Source organism: Myotis yumanensis, unplaced genomic scaffold, assembly GCF_028538775.1.
Source record: "Myotis yumanensis isolate MYYU_CA2020_CCGP unplaced genomic scaffold, mMyoYum1.0.hap1 SCAF_2, whole genome shotgun sequence".
NCBI lineage: Eukaryota > Metazoa > Chordata > Mammalia > Chiroptera > Vespertilionidae > Myotis > Myotis yumanensis.
Genome location: NW_027223753.1, coordinates 215,710,283 through 215,722,256, shown reverse-complemented (window position 1 = coordinate 215,722,256; position 11,974 = coordinate 215,710,283). Strand labels below are relative to the sequence as shown.

Here is an 11,974-nt window from a genome sequence, read left to right as displayed (position 1 = left end):
AGATATTTTTTAAAAAGATGGTAAATGCTATGTTATGTGTGTTTTACCACAATTTAAAAAACAAACAAACAAACAAAAAAACACAAGAAAAGTGTCCTGTCTGTCAGGTCAGAAGAGGGAGGCTGTGGAGGAGAGTGAAGTGACTCCCGCAGCGCCCTCGCGAGGTGGGCATAGCAGGTGCCCAGGAAATGACGGGGATCGTGAGGGTCCGTGAGGCGCAGGATGGTGGGTGAGCGGGTAATTCTCGGGGAGATGGGTGTTTCTCCTCCGGGGAAAGCTTTCGGGGGGGCCCGGGGGGGCGAGTATGTTGGGAGAGTTCGGCCAGACTTCTGTGCTGAGTACCCTGGGCGGGTGTCAGGGTGTGGGACTGATGACCCCTCCGGCCCCCCCACCCCCGCAACGGCCTGCACACGCGTCCGTTAGCCATCGCTCTGGCAGGAGCAGCGCCCAGCAGGCCCCTGGCAGGAGAGCATCTGCTGCCCCGAGCGGCCCCTCAGCCCTAATCCCGTTAGCAAGCGGCGTGCGGCCGGATGAGCTCGCTGTCCCCGGCAGGACGCAGACCCGCCGAGCGGGCACCGTTAGGCACGTTGGGAGGGGAGCAGGGCGGGTGAGGCCAGCGGAGGGCGTGTGGTCCGAGGCCCTGCCCAGACGGGCGGGTCAGCTCCCACGTCCACAGGAGCAGCCGGGTCAGCGCCTCCCTCTCCACCACCTGCTCCCGGGGTCGCCGTCCAGGTCGCTCTCACAGCCTGCAGGAGGCACCGTCTTGTTGATTCTCACGGCCACCCTGCTCCCCTCCCAGCATGCCTCAGGGTGTCCTTAAGTTCCTTGCTCATTTGGCTTCGAGCTGTTACCACTCCTGACAGACCCAGAGTGCCTTTTTAATTTTTTAAAATACTTTTTTATTAATTTCAGAGAGGAAGGGAGAGGGGGGAAGAGAGAAACAGCAGTGACGAGAGAGAATCATGGATCGGCTGCCCCCTGCATGCCCCACACTGGGGATCAAGCCCGCAACCCGGGCCTGTGCCCTTGACTGGGAATCAACCGTGGCCTCCGGGTTCACAGGTCGACGCTCAGCCACTGAGCCAGGCTGACTGGGCAATATCTCCATTTTACGGAGGAGGGAAGAGGTCAGATTGGTACCCGCACAGCCCACACCCTTCACCTCCATGGAAAGTCCTCGTCTCGTCCCAGCCGCCCCTGCCAGGCTCCGCGAGGCCAGGCCCAGGGACAGCACTGCGGGCTCAGTCTCCAGCCTGCTGCTGCCCCCGCCACCTGCCCCGGGGTTTCTGGGTGCGTTTCCCCTGAGACGCAGACTCCTCGCTGCCTTGGTTTGGGGACCTGGGGGTTTAGCTGAACTGTAATCGTGTTTGTCTCCTGGAAAGTCTGATTCAAAGAGAGAGTGCCACTAGAGCTGGCGAGCGGCCGGGCGGGGCTGCCGGGGGCGACTCCGCGGGCTGGGGTCACCAGCCGGCTTCTCCAACAATGAGGTCTGCATCCTACACGACAGCTTGTTGATGTATATGGAATGGGTCCTGACCTCCTTAGCGTGGAACCAAGACCCCTGTGTGCAGTATTACTTCCCTTCCCTCTTACACAGGGGTTCTCAACCTTCTGGCCCTTTAAATACAGTTCCTCATGTGGTGACCCAACCATAATATTATTTTTGTTGCTACTTCATAACTGTCATGTTGCTACTGCTATGAATCGTCATGTAAATATCTGATATGCAGGATGGTCTTAGGCGACCCCTGTGAAAGGGTCGTTCGACCGCCAAAGGGGTCGCGACCCACAGGTGGAGAACCGCTGCTCTTACCGAAAAGCATGACGTATCCAGAACAGAAGAGGAGGAAAAAAATAAAACCTCAGGGACAAGATGTTAAATCCTCCGTCTGTTTCATGAAGCAAACCATCAGCAACGCCTGTGGGGCCGCTGGACTGACCCATGCGATTGCCAACAACGAAGACAAGATGCGCTTTGAGCCTGGATCCACCTTGAAAAAGTCCCTGGAGGCACCCGTGTCAGTGAGCCCTGAAGAGCGAGCCAGGCGCCAGGAGAGCGAGGGTGCTACTCGAGCAACCCCTGAGACCAGCGCCCATGAAGGTCGGCCCGAGGCACCAAACACAGACGAGAAAGCAGATCTTCCTTTGATTGCCTTCGTTCACGTCGATGGGCCTCCCTGCGAGTTGGACGGACGGAAGCCATTTCCAATGAACCGCGCTGGAGCTGGCGCTGAGACGTGATTAGAGGAGCCATCGAAGTTTGCGAGAAGTTTATGGAACGTGACCCTGATGGGCTGAGATTCAGTGCGATCTCTCTTTCAGCAGCAAAGTCTGTCAATAATGGAAACACCAAGTACTGTATTATTTGTAGCAAAAATTTAATTTCTGCTGCCATACACTAACTCAAAGATTTCGATGTTTTCATTAACCTGACTGATTAAACTTTATGTGAATTAAACTTTGGGGAGAAAAAAGAGAACGCTACTTATTCTGCTGATTTCAGGAGCTTTAACCTGATCACCATTTTACTTGTGCATTCCTCTTAACACGCATATATGATTTATAGCTCACACATCCTTATATAGTACAATATTTACATATTAAAATGTTGCTATATTAAAATAGTATTACTGTCATATTTTAGAAAATTTCATTTTGTTGTGTTTTATCTTAGAAAACATTAGTTCATGACACCAAAAGTATACAGTAAGAACCCTCCAGCCCTGGCAGGCATGCTCAGTGGTTAGAGCATTGGCCTGCACCCTGAAGGGTCTCAGGTTCGATTCCTGGTCAAGGGCACATACCTGGGTTGCAGGTCCAATCCCCACCCCCAGTTGGGGTGCGCGTGGGAGGCAACCAATCAATCTGTCTCTGTCACATTGATGTCTCTCTCTCTCTCTGTCTCCTCTCTCTCTCTCTCTCTCTCTCTCTGTCTCCTCTCTCCCCCGCTTCCACTCTCTAAAAAATCAATGGAGCCGAAACCGGTTTGGCTCAGTGGATAGAGCATCGGCTTGCAGACTGAAAGGTCCCAGGTTCGATTCCGGTCAAGGGCATGTACCTTGGTTGTGGGCACATCCCCAGTGGGAGATGTGCAGGAGGCAGCTGATCGATGTTTCTCTCTCATTGATGTTTCTAACTCTCTATCTCTCTCCCTTCCTCTCTGTAAAAAATCAATAAAATATATATATTTTTTAAAAAATCAATGGAAAAATATCCTCACTTCTCCAGTGAGGATTAAAAAAAAAAAAAAGGATCCTCCAAAGTCTTCATTATTGGTTGTTACATACAGTTTTACTCTACCCTTCAACCACCCAGAAAAGGCTTTTTTAATTTTTGGTGTTATAAATAATAACCACAGTTCTGAAAAAAAAAGCATGTCTCCTTCCCTGTAAGGTTATATATATTGTGTATATCTACATAATAAAAACCCGGTGGTTGTAACGCAGTAACCACCAAAGACCGGTCACCAGGAGGCTGCGTGCGCAGCGAGGCGAGTACGGGTGGGCGGGGCCATGCAATTCTTCGTGCTGGGCTTCTAGCTATGTATAATTATGTTAGAGGCCCGGTGCATGACATTTGTGCACTGGGAGGGTCCCTAGCGGCTGCCAGCTGCTTGGCCGGGGCCTCCCTCCCTTCCCCCGCCAGCCCCGCCCCCTGGTCGAACTCCCCAACAGCCTCTCAGTCAAGGGGACAATTTGCATCCTACACTTTTATTTTATAGGATGTTATTGTGTCTGTGTATTGTACATGAAGCAAAATAACATGTTTTGAATATTTAAGTGAAAATGAGAATTCACACACCTTCAGGCCCCAGAGCACCTCCTAGCCCAGGTTCCACCACACGTGGGTCCTGGCGCCCCGAGACACGCCCGCGCTGGGCTGGGACTCGGGGAATTGTAGGAAGTGCCCACTCAGCGCCTCGGCCTGGCCAGTTGCTCTGGAATTACTGGGCTGGGCGGCTACTTCAGTCTTAGCCCTTCATGCCCACAAACTGTGGGGTCAGGCATTACCTGTGTGTGTGCGTGTGTGCACCTGTGTGTGTGTGTGTGTGTACGTGTAAATATGCCTCTGACTTTCCAAAGGAAGAGAGCAGCAGGTTCCGTGAGTTTAACGGAAGGCTCCGGAGAGGAGACGGAAGGCGGGGAGGTGGATGGACGCTGGCGGTTGCCGCGGGCACAAGGCTGTCCGGGAGCGGAGCTGGGAGGCAGGTGCCCGGGGCCCAGGTGCCCGATGCCCAGGTGCCCGGTGCCCAGGGCCCAGGTGCCCGATGCCCAGGCCTCTGCCTCTCAGCTGCAGCTCACACTGGGTTTCCACGGGTAGGGGGGGCAGGGTGTGCATTCATTGTGACAACGTGACCCACTGAGAATATTTTGCCCAAAAGAAAAGAAAGGAAAGAAACCCCCCCAGCGGTGCAGGCGCGTCACCCTGCCTGGAGGTGCTTTTGACACACGGCCGGCGGTCTTCCAAAGGCTGGCAGCGGAAATGGAAGCCCCTGGTGAGCGGGTGAGGAGTCTGTGCTCGGCCCCCATGGTCAGAGGCGGGGGTCTGCGCCCCCGGTTCTCACCGCGACTTCTTGCCCCAAACACCGGCCTGAACAGCAACACGCAGCCTCGGAGCCTGCTGTTCTCCGTCTGCCCTCGTTACCGGGCGGCTGGTCCCCGGCAAACAGTGGCTGTTTCCGCCTAACGAGGGGCCCTGAGCGATTCCTCGGAGGACAGGCCCCGCCGGGAAGCGCTGGGCCGGGCGGGCAGGGGCGGTGGAGCACGGCCTCATGTGCCTAATCGCCCATAAATGTCATTAAGTTGAGAAACGTTTTCCACCAAATTAGCTCTGCCGCCTGGTGTCCAATTAGCGGGAGGAGCTGGGAGGGAGCCCGATCGGCGCTCAGGGACACGTGGTTGGGGCGGCTTCGGGCTGGAACCGGGGGAGCCGGGGGTGGAGACTGTCAGACCCCGGCCTGAGCCCCGCCATTAAGCTTGTCCCGGTGCCCAGAGCGTCGCAGCCGCCCCAGGCGTGTGAGCTGGTCTCCCGGACCCGCTGCGCCCACAGGAGGGTTGGGGGAGACGAGAGACGGCGTCGCCCAACATCTGTGGCAGAAATTCGGGGAGCGATGCGTTCAGGAGGATGGGCTCCACGTTTCTTCAAAACGTAAGGCGAGCCCTGGCCGGGTGGCCCAGTGGGTTGGGGTGTCGCTCTGTGCACCGAACGGCTGTGGTTCGATTCCCGGTCCAGGTGGTGCGTACGAATGGGAGGCAGCCGATCGATGCTTCTCTCTCACACCCATGTTTCTCTCTCTCCTTCCTTCTCTCTCTAAAAATCAACATAAACAGCCCGGCTGGCAGGGCTCAGGGGTTGAGCGTCGACCTATGAACCAGGGGGTCACGGTTCAGTTCCCGGTCAGGGCACAGGCCCAGGCTCAGCCGCCAGCTGAAGGCGCGTTTCCCGGGGAGTCGCCTGGTGAGCGCCAGGCCAGGCAAGTTAGGGGTCAGAGGGCAGGAGGGGGAACTGAGCTGGGCCCAAGGTGCAGAGAAGAAAAAGCAACGCCAAGCACAGGCCCCGCTGGGCTCTCCCTGGCGGGAACCTGGAAGGGGCCTGGGGACCTAGAAGGTGGGGCCGGTCACGTGGCCGCGTGGATCAGGGTGGGGGGGCTTTTCCCGTCCTCGCGACTTCGTCTGAAAATGAGGGAAATCCTCCTACTTCAGGCCAGGCATCGTGTTGAGCCCCGGCTAATGCTGACTGTGACCATCCTCTCTCCACGGCCACACACAGGCGTGCGGCCAACAAAACACAGGGGGCCTTCCGGCCGCCCCAGGCCTGTCCACAGCCCGGGGGTCGACAACGCGCTGCACTGACACCTTCATCCGACGCAAGGCTGGAGACCCGACTCTTCAATCCGAGGACTCTAACCAGCTGGCAACACTGCCGAGGCCAGGAGCGCCCTTGAAAGCATCTGCTGTTGTGACAACAATGTGAGGGGAAGGAGAAACCTCGATCACATGCTACTGGGACCAGCAGCGACGGCAGGAGAGACGGGGGGCGGTCCCCGGTGGGTTCCTGGTCCCCCCGGCAGCCTGGCACATATGGTCTGGTAATCCACACGCCTTCCCACGCGGGCGAAGGGGCGGCCACAGGCCCCGCCCTGTGCCTGTCTCTAGGGTTTCGGGCGCTGTCGGCACCAGGTTTGCGCGGCCAAAGGAGGTGAGGGGGAGGGCTGGGAGACAGCAAATAACCAGTCTCACACGCAGCTCCCACTCCCGTGGGTTACGATGGGAGGTCTGTGCCCAGCACCGAGCCCCTCCCCAGACTCCCCAGGGGGCAGGCCGTGGCCCCAGGAAATGCACGGGTCACCCTCACCCGCAGCTGCGCGGCGAGGCCCAGCCAGCGGAGACGCCCGCGTGTCTAGTTCTTGGGAACCGGGGACATTCACGGGCGATGGCCTTGCGCCTGCAGGTTCAGAGCTCCGCCCTGCCCACCCGCGCTCTCACAGCTCCTCCCTTTCCTGAAACTCCTGAGAGCTCACCCTGTGCCCGGCCCGAGGGCTCAGTGGCTGAGCGTCGACCTAGGAGCCAGGAGGTCATGTGCGATTCCAGGTCAGGGCACAGGCCCGGGTTGTGGGCTCCATCCCCAGTGGGGGGCGTGCAGGAGGCGGCTGGTCCATGACTCTCTCTCATCATGGATGTTTCTCTCTCTCCTTCTCCCTTCCTCTCTGAAATCAACACAAATATAGTTTAAAAAAAAAACACAAAACACGAAAGCTCGCAGTGAGCCCGACAGTTTCCGTCCCGTGTGGGTGGAGACGGGAATCCACGGGAGCCCTGGGAGATTCGCAGTGAAACGGCGGCGGCCTGAGCACAAGCCCCGGCGTGGCGCCCGCAGGTGGCTCCAGGCAGGTCTGGAGTCCAAACGCGGCGGCCGACCATGTCCTGGGTGGCGCTCCGGCTGTCGAGCTCACGTGCCCCTGGTCCTGGGGGCACCTCTCCACCCAAACACGCTGAGGAGGTGCCCGGACCCGGAGCCCCGACACAGGCAGGCGGGGTCCCCGTGCCGCCCCGGCCCGTCTGCCTCTCGGAGCCGAGGGCCGAGCAGGTACCTGTTGGCCCCCCGCCCCCCGCAGAGCCTCTGCTGCTGTCGGGGCCACACGCCTCCGGCACGTCGGGTGGCCCAGCCTCATTAGCAGGGGCTGTGGGGCCTGTTAGTTAATTGAGGCCCTTCGCCACCTGCCCTCCAGGCCGCATCTGCCCGCTAACAGCTCCTAATTGTCGTCATACGGCCGGGCCCCCACAGCAGCTTGAGGACAGACCCGCGCGCGCCGGCCACGGGCAGGGCTCCCTAACGGGGTCCCGGGCCAGATGTTCGGGGAGGGAGGCCCGGCGCCCACCACGGAGGGCCTTGGCCGCTCGGGGCGTCCTCCGCTAATTAACAGGGAGACGGCACTGAGGGGAGACGGGGCGTCGCCTGCACCGGGACAAGCCCACGGAGAACGAGGGCCCAGGCGCCGGGCGCGTCACTCAGAGGCAGGGCTGCCTCTCGGGGCACGTGGGAGCCAGTGCGTGCGTGTGTGTGCGTGTGTGTGCACACGTGTGTGTATGTATGTGCACTTGTGTGACTTCTGTTCAGACACCCAGCATGTGGGGGTGGCGAGCCCCGGCCCAGCCCTGTTTCCGAGCTGGGGGAGAAGAGCTGCAGGAGTGAGGGCTGGAGCTGCCGGCCCCACGGACCGCAGGAGCGAGCAAGTCAAAGGCTCAGAGACTGTGAGTGAAGAGCAGGAAGACAAAGGAGCAGGCGCTGCGTCGGAGGGGCTCTAACTAGGCATAGAGCACGCACCGAGGGAGACCTGGGGGCACGCTACAGGGAGGCGGGGAGAGGGGGGAGGAGGAGGGGTAAGGGGAGGGCGCTGGGGCCGCATCGGCTGTTACGAGTCAGTCTGGGCCTAAAAGAAATCAGACCACAGTGAGTAACACGGTAGGTGTTCTGTCCGTTTGTCTGTCTGTCCGCTCGCTTGTTGGTGACTGTGAGCACAGCCCGCAGGCTTCCCTGGGTCCCACGCCCGGCTCTCCGCGCCCGTCCCCGGGACTGCCCTGGTCTCCCCGCCCAGGCCTGGCAGCCGCTGTGCGGTGGTTTCCTCCCTTTTCTTCTGTCTAAGGGCACCCACTCACAGCGAGAACAGTTTGTAAATGTTTTTTAAATTGATTTCAGAAAGAGGAAGGGGGAGGGAGAGGGATAGAAACATCAGTGATGAGAGAACCATGGACCGGCTGCCTCCTGCGCGCCCCCCACTGGGCTCCGAGCCCACAACCCAGCCTGTGTCCCGACGGGATGCTCAACCACTGAGCCACCTCAGTCAGGCCAGGGTGTGGTTTTTAAATAAACTAAGTTCTGGACTTAATGCCTCCTTCCCAATGTGTGTGTGTGTGTGCGTGTGTGTGTGTGAGAGAGAGAGGGAGAGAGAGAGCCCTGATGTGGAAAAGGCAGGGTTAGGGGAATCGGTGTCAGAATTCTCAGCTGCCAGAGGCCCCACCTGCAGACGAGGGTCCATCCCAGCCACCTCCCCGCGGCACACAGGGGGGCGGTTCAGTGACTGAGCCCCTGTCGCCGGGGCGCGGGGTCCCTTGGTCCCCCCAGGAGCCTCCCAGGGCCTCTGAGGAAGCCGGGGCGCGGCTCCTGCCCAGCTCTGATCGGGACACTTCCTTCCGGTCCCCAGAACAGGCACCGCACGCAGAGCCCTCAAACGCTGGTCTGCACAGGTCGCTGACCTCGGGCCCTGTGCCCGTCCCAGCTCAATCCCGCCGCTCCCCACGCCCACAGCCCGCACCCCACGCCCACAGCCTGCACCCCATGCCTGCAGCCCGCACCCCAGGCCCACAGAGGCCCTTCCCACCTCCCCGCGCCCCTCCCAGGCCCCCGGGGTCACTCACTGCTTCCGCCGCTTCCTCCAGCCCCGAGCCGAGGGGCCAGGCTCGGCTTCCCAGCGCTGGCAGGTTTCAGAGAGAAAAAAAGCCGCCGAGGCAGGAAGAGTGGCAGCTTGACACGGCACTGTCACCGCGAACACGGCCCGCGCGTGACCCGGGCCCGCACGCCCGGCCCGGTGCCCAATCACAGCTGAGGCTGCATCTGCCGCGGCCCACGGGCCCGCGCCCTGCTGGGCACCAGCTGCCTCTGTTTATCGCCTCCTCCGCCTCCTGCCCCGCGGCCCCCAGCCCCCGCCAGCCCCCGCCAGCCCCCGCCTTCATCTGTCCGCGTGCTGTCTTTCACCGCGTCCTTCCCCCCCGCCCGTCTGCGCGGCCCCCGGTGACCAGTGCGGCGCTCTCTCTTCAAAGTCTGACCCGACAGAACCACGCGGCTCCAGGCCTGAGCAGGAGGACTGAGTGCGGCCGCACCCAGGGGACCAGAGCCAGAGGCAGGCCCGGCACCACCGTGCCCGCCGGCTGCACCGACTTCCTGCTGGGGGCCACGCGGGCGCTGAGGGCTGTGACATGGAAGAACCAACTCGAAATGCCACGCTGAGACTTCACGGTGAAACACCCACTGTGCTGGGCAGCGGGGGAGGGGGACCGATTAGAGCCAGAGTCAGCTGTCATTTCTTTCTTAAAAAATATATGTGTGTGTGTTTGTGTGTGTGTGTGTGTGTGTGTGTGTGTGTATTGATTTCAGAGAGGAAGGGAGACCGAGAGAGACAGAAACATCAATGAGGAGAGAGAATCATGGATTGGCCGCCTCCTGCACACCCCACACTGTGGATGGAGCCCGCAACCCGGGCCTGTGCCCTGACCGGGAATCAAACCCGGGACCTCCTGGTTCCTTGGGTTGACGCTCAACCACTGAGCCGCACCAGCCGGGCAATTCAATTGAATTTTTATTGAGATACAACCAGGTTTCGGGCACTGCGCTAGGTGTTCGGGGTACACAGGCGTGAGCCAGGGTTCCTGCCCGCGAGAGGCTGACAGGGACACCAGGCAGCTTGTCCCCAGTTCATTGACGTGCAGTGTGGCAGGTGGTTCCTGTGGAAGCACGTGGGGGCTGAGAGAAGAGTGAGGTTGTGGGGCGAGGTTACGGTGTTTGGCCAGGTTCAAGCCTCGGACTAATGAAAGGACAGGGTCCTCTCATTGCCACGTGCAAGTACCAGCTGGAAGGCAGGGCCCTCCCAGCACAATCATAGCCAACGGCTATGGTTGTGAGCTTGAACCTATGGTCCGAACACGTGGCCCCACGTGCCTTGTGCTAGAGTTCAGGTGCGTGTAGCTGAGTGAGGTTGGAACTCATGAGAATGCTGTAAACAACGTGATCACGCCCCTACTTTGCCTCGTGGCATCTGCTATAAAATAAAGACACGGCTTGTGGGCGCTGGCACTGTCTCCTCATCAGGGAGCAGCGTCCCACCGAGACCCAGCTTTCATTCTCTGGTCTGTCTTTTCTCAATCCTTTCACCCTGCCCCCGCCCCCACTCAGGAACACCCTTGGTCAAGCTGGTGTGGCACATGAGGTTCTGCCTGGGGTCCCCGGGGAAGGCTCCACAGGGAGTGACAGGTGAGCTGAACCTTGAAGAGTTTAAAGGAAAAGGCGGGGAGGGAAGGAAGGGGACATCCAGAAAGAGAGGAGCCCTCGTTCTTCCTAGCACCAGGGGGCGCCGGAACCAGCGGGCGGCAGCCGGTGGCCCTGCCCCGGAGCTTTCTGACACCGTGGCCTCAGTGGCACTTCCGTGGAGGGATATGCCGTGAGTGCCACGCATGATCTAACAAATGGGGTTTGGAAGAACAACCTGTTTACAGCCAAGCAGGGCTCTGCGAGTGCTGGCTGAATGATGAGTGACGTTCTGGCTGCTCTGATGGCTTCAAAGATCCATGAGGCACATCTAGTCTTTTGAATGGAAAAGACACGCAATAAATAATGGTTGCGTGACCTTGAGCTGCTTAATCTACACAAACAAACTTTAGATCATGAAAAAAAAGGAAAGGGAACTAGGTCTCATTTATGATGGAACAGGATGTCCCTAGCGGTTCTGGGACAACATGGGAGGTGTCCTTGGTGCTGAATGACAGGCAGGGAGTCTGGTCATCACACCCAACATCAGCATCTGAGAGAGAGGGGGAGGGGGGAGGAGGAGGAGAGGGAGAGGGAGAGGGAGAAGGAGGAGGAGGAGGAGGAGGAGGAGGAGGAAGAGGGAGGAGGAGGAGGAGGAAGAGGGAGGAGGAGGAGGAGGAGGAGGAGGAAGAGGGAGGAGGAGGAAGAGGGAGAGGGAGGAGGAGGAGGAGAAATCTGACACATGATGTATTCCTGGGGGAGGGGAGGGTGTGCTGATCAGGGAAAGTCTGGGAAGAACAAGATTCTTAAAAATAACGCCGAGGTGATTCCCAGGGGTGGGAGCCCCTGAACCGTTCAGGGCTTCCTGTGTCGTCATGGGGATTAATTAGTCAATGTCTGTGCCTAATTTTGGAGTCACTGTGAGTTAATCGCGCGTGAGGAGCTGTGACTCAGATGCTAAACGCTGTCCAGAAGGGGAAGGTGCGTGTTGGGGTTCCTGAGGGCTGGGACGCCCCTCCATGGATGGTCACACCCCGAGAGCACCCTCCTTTTGGACAATGTTGAGTGGCATCTTGTCAAATTGCGCTGCCGAGTTTTTACTAAAGATCATTAGGTTAAAGGGAGGTTTGCAAAGTGACATTTTAGAGATTGCGTTGGAGATCTAGGGAGAGTTGGGGTCAAAGAGTCTTCAGGAAAGTGCCCTTCCGCCCTGTCTGCCCCCCCCCCCCGCCCCCGGCTCCCTTGCTCCTCACGCCTCTGTCTGCCCTCCCCCCCCCCCCCCCCCCCGTCTCCCCTGCTCCTCACGCCTCTGTCTGCCCTCGGTCCAGTGGAGGTTTTCATCACGTATGTTTTCATCAGAGTCACAACATTTGTTATTTGCTCCTGTTTCTGTCCAGGCCACGTAGGGTCATCCACCAAGGGGGTGTGGCTGTCGCCAGAAACAGCACCGATGACG

At 59.2% G+C, this 11,974-nt stretch overlaps 1 pseudogene; it reads left to right on the top strand.

Moving 5' to 3' along the window:
• Positions 1–1,465: 1,465 nt before the first annotated feature.
• Positions 1,466–11,974, top strand: part of LOC139002720 (ubiquitin carboxyl-terminal hydrolase isozyme L3 pseudogene) — an 11,154-nt pseudogene continuing 645 nt past the window's right edge.